The following is a 4,166-nucleotide window of genomic DNA, read 5'->3' as shown; positions in this document are numbered from 1 at the left end:
TCTCAGACTCAGGGGATGAGTAGACTGCCCCCTTTCTCTGTATCACAGACTCAGGGAATGAGTAGACCGCCCCGTCTCTTTATCACACACTCAGGGGATGAGTAGACCGCCCCCTGTCTCTGTATCACAGACTCAGGGGATGAGTAGACTGTCCCCTTCCTCTGTATCACAGACCCAGGGGATGAGTAGACCGCCCCCTGTCTCTGTATCACAGACTCAGGGAATGAGTAGACCGCCCCGTCTCTTTATCACACACTCAGGGGATGAGTAGACCGCCCCCTGTCTCTGTATCACAGACCCAGGGGATGAGTAGACCGCCCCCTTTCTCTGTATCACAGACTCAGGGAATGAGTAGACCGCCCCGTCTCTTTATCACACACTCAGGGGATGAGTAGACCGCCCCCTGTCTCTGTATCACAGACTCAGGGGATGAGTAGACTGTCCCCTTCCTCTGTATCACAGACCCAGGGGATGAGTAGACCGCCCCCTGTCTCTGTATCTCAGACTCAGGGGATGAGTAGACCGCCCCCTGTCTCTGTATCTCAGACTCAGGGGATGAGTTGACCGTCCCCTTCCTCTGTATCACGGACTCAGGGGATGAGTAGACCGCCCCTGTCTCTGCATCACAGGCTCAGGGGATGAGTAGACCGTCCCCTTCCTCTGTATCACAGACTCAGGTGATGAGTCGAACGCCCCCTGTCTCTGTATCATCGACTCAGGGGAAGAGTAGACCGCCCCCTGTCTTTGTATCACAGATTCAGGGGATGAGTTGACCGCCTCCTGCCTCTGTATCTCAGACTCAGGGGAAGAGTCGAACGCCCCCTGTCTCTGTATCATCGACTCAGGGGAAGAGTAGACCGACCCCTGTCTTTGTTTCACAGATTCAGGGGATGAGTTGACCGCCTCCTGCCTCTGTATCACAGTCTCATGGGATGAGTAGACCGTCCACTGTCTTTGTATCACAGATTCAGGGGATGAGTAGACTGCCCCCTGTTTCGATATCACACACTCAGGGGATGAGTAGACCGCCCCCTGTCTCTGTATCACAGACACACGGGATGAGTCGACCATCCTCTGTCTCTGTATCACAGACTCATGGGATGAGTAGGCCGCCCCCTGTTTCTGTATCACATCCTCAGGGGATGAGTAGACCGCCCCCTGTCTCTGTGTCACAGATTCAGTGGATGAGAAGACCGCCCCCTGTCTCTTTATCTCAGAGTCAGTGGATGACTAGACCGGCCCCTGTTTCTGTATCACAGACTCAGTGGATGAGTAGACCGCCCCCTGTCTTTGTATCACAGACTCAGGGGATGAGTAGACTGCCTCCTGTCTCTGTATCACAGACTCAGGGGATGAGAAGACCGCCCCCTGTCTCTGTATCACAGACTCATGGGATAAGTAGACCGCCCCCTGTTTCTGTATCACATCCTCAGGGGATGAGTAGACCGCCCCCTGTCTCTGTGTCACAGATTCAGTGGATGAGAAGACCGCCCCCTGTCTCTTTATCTCAGAGTCAGTGGATGACTAGACCGGCCTCTGTCTCTGTATCACAGACTCAGGGGATGAGTAGACCCCTCCCTGTCTCTGTATCACAGACTCAGGGGATGTGTAGACCGCCGCCTGTCACTGTGTCACAGACTCAGTGGATGAGTAAACTGCCCCTTGTCTCTGTATCTCAGACTCAGGGGATGAGCAGACTGCCCCCTTTCTCTGTATCACAGACTCAGGGAAAGTGTAGTCCGCCCCCTGTCTCATTATCACACACTCGGGGGATGAGTAGACCACCCCCTGTCTCTGTATCACAGACTCAGGGGATGAGTAGACCGCCCCCTGTCACTGTCTAACAAACTCAGGATGAGTAGACCGCCCCCTGTCTCTGTATCACAGACTCAGGGGATGAGTAGACCGCCCCCTTCCTCTGAATCACAGACCCAGGGGATGAGTAAACTGCCCCTTGTCTCTGTATCTCAGACTCAGGGGATGAGTAGACTGCCCCCTTTCTCTGTATCACACACTCGGGGGATGAGTAGGCCGCCCCCTGCCTCTGTATCACAGACTCAGGGAATGAGTAGACCGCCTCCTGTCTCTGTATCACAGACTCAGGTGGTGAGTAGACCGCCCACCTTCTCTTTATCACACACTCGGGGGATGAGTAGACTTCCCCCTGTCTCTGTATCACAGACTCAGGTGATGAGTAGACCGCACACATTCTCTGTATGACAGACTCAGTGAATGAGTAGACCGCCTCCTGTCTCTGTATCACAGACTCAGGGGATGTGTAGACCGCCCCCTGTCTCTGTTTCACAAACTCACGGGATGAGGAGACCATCCCTGTCTTTGTATCACCAACTCAGGGGATGAGTAGACCGCCCCCAGTCTTTGTATCAACAACTCAGGGGATGAGTAGACCGCCCCCTGTCTCTGAATCACAGACTCAAAAGATGAGTAGATCGCCCCCTGTCTCTGTATCACAGACTCTTTGGATGAGTAGACCGTCCCCTGTCTCTGTATCACAGACTCTTTGGATGAGTAGACCGTCCCCTGTCTCTGTATCACAGACTCAGTGGATGAGTAGTCTGTCCCCTTTCTCTGTATCACAGGCTCAGTGGATGAGAAGACCGGCCCCTGTCTCTGTATCAAAGACTCAGGGGATGAGTAGACCGCCCCCTGTCTCTGTATCACAGACACAGTGGATGAGAAGACCGCCCTCTGTCTCTGTATCACAGACTCAGTAGATGAGTAGACCGCCTCCTGTCTCTGCATCACAGACTCAAGGGATGAGTAGACCGCCCCCTGTCTCTGTATCACATCCTCAAGGGATGAGTAGACCACCCCCTGTCTATGTATCACAGACTCTTTGGATGACTAGACCGGCCCCTGTCTTTGTATCTCAGACTCAGTGGATGAGTAGACCGTCAGCTGTCTCTGTATCACAGACTCAGTGGCTGACTAGACCGGCCCCTGTCTTTGTATCACAGATTCAGTGGATGAGTAGACCGACCCCTGTCTCTGCATCACAGACTCACGGGATGAGTAGACTGTCCCCTGTCACTGTATCACAGACTCAGGGGATGAGTAGACCCCCCCCAGTCTCTGTATCACAGACTCAGGGGATGAGTAGACCGCCTTCTGTCTCTGTATCACAGACTCAGGGGATGAGTAGACCCCTCCGTGTCTCTGTATCACAGACTCAGGGGATGTGTAGACCGCCCCCTGTCTCTGTGTCACAGACTCAGGGGATGGGTAGACAGTCCCCTTCCTCTGAATCACAGACCCAGGGGATGAGTAAACTGCCCCTTGTCTCTGTATCTCAGACTCAGGGGATGAGCAGACTGCCCCCTTTCTCTGTATCACAGACTCAGGGAATGTGCAGTCCGCCCCCTGTCTCTTTGTCACACACTCGGGGGATGAGTAGACCACCCCCTGTCTCTGTATCACAGACTCAGGGGATGAGTGGACCGCCCCCTGTCTCTGTCTAACAACCTCGGGATGAGTAGACCGCCCCCTGTCTCTGTATCACAGACTCAGGGAATGAGTAGGCCGCCCCCTTCCTCTGAATCACAGACCCAGGGGATGAGTAAACTGCCTCTTGTCTCTGTATCTCAGACTCAGGGGATGAGTAGGCTGCCCCCTTTCTCTGTATCACACACTCGGGGGATGAGTAGACCGCCCCCTGTCTCTGTATCACAGACTCAGGGGATGAGTAGACCACCCCCTTCCTCTGTATCACAGACCCAGGGGATGAGTAGACCGCCCCCTATCACTGTATCACAGACTCAGGGGATGACTGGACCGCCCCCTGTCTCTGTATCACAGACTCATGGGATGAGTAGACCGCCCCCTTCCTCTGTATCACAGACCCAGGGGATGAGTAAACTGCCCCTTGTCTCTTTATCTCAGACTCAAGGGATGAGTAGACCTCCCCCTGTCTCTGTATCACAGACTCGGGGGATGAGTAGACCGCCCCCTGTCTCTGTATCACAGACTCAGGTGGTGAGTAGACCGCCCACTGTCTCTTTATCACACACTCGGGGGATGAGTAGACCTCCCCCTGTCTCTGTATCACAGACTCAGGTGATGAGCAGACCGCACACATTCTCTGTATGACAGACTCAGTGAATGAGTAGACCGCCTCCTGTCTCTGTATCACCAACTCAGGGGATGAG

The sequence above is a fragment of the Heterodontus francisci genome, unplaced genomic scaffold (genome assembly GCF_036365525.1).
Source record: "Heterodontus francisci isolate sHetFra1 unplaced genomic scaffold, sHetFra1.hap1 HAP1_SCAFFOLD_83, whole genome shotgun sequence".
NCBI classification, from domain to species: domain Eukaryota; kingdom Metazoa; phylum Chordata; class Chondrichthyes; order Heterodontiformes; family Heterodontidae; genus Heterodontus; species Heterodontus francisci.
This window is presented reverse-complemented; position numbering follows the sequence as displayed.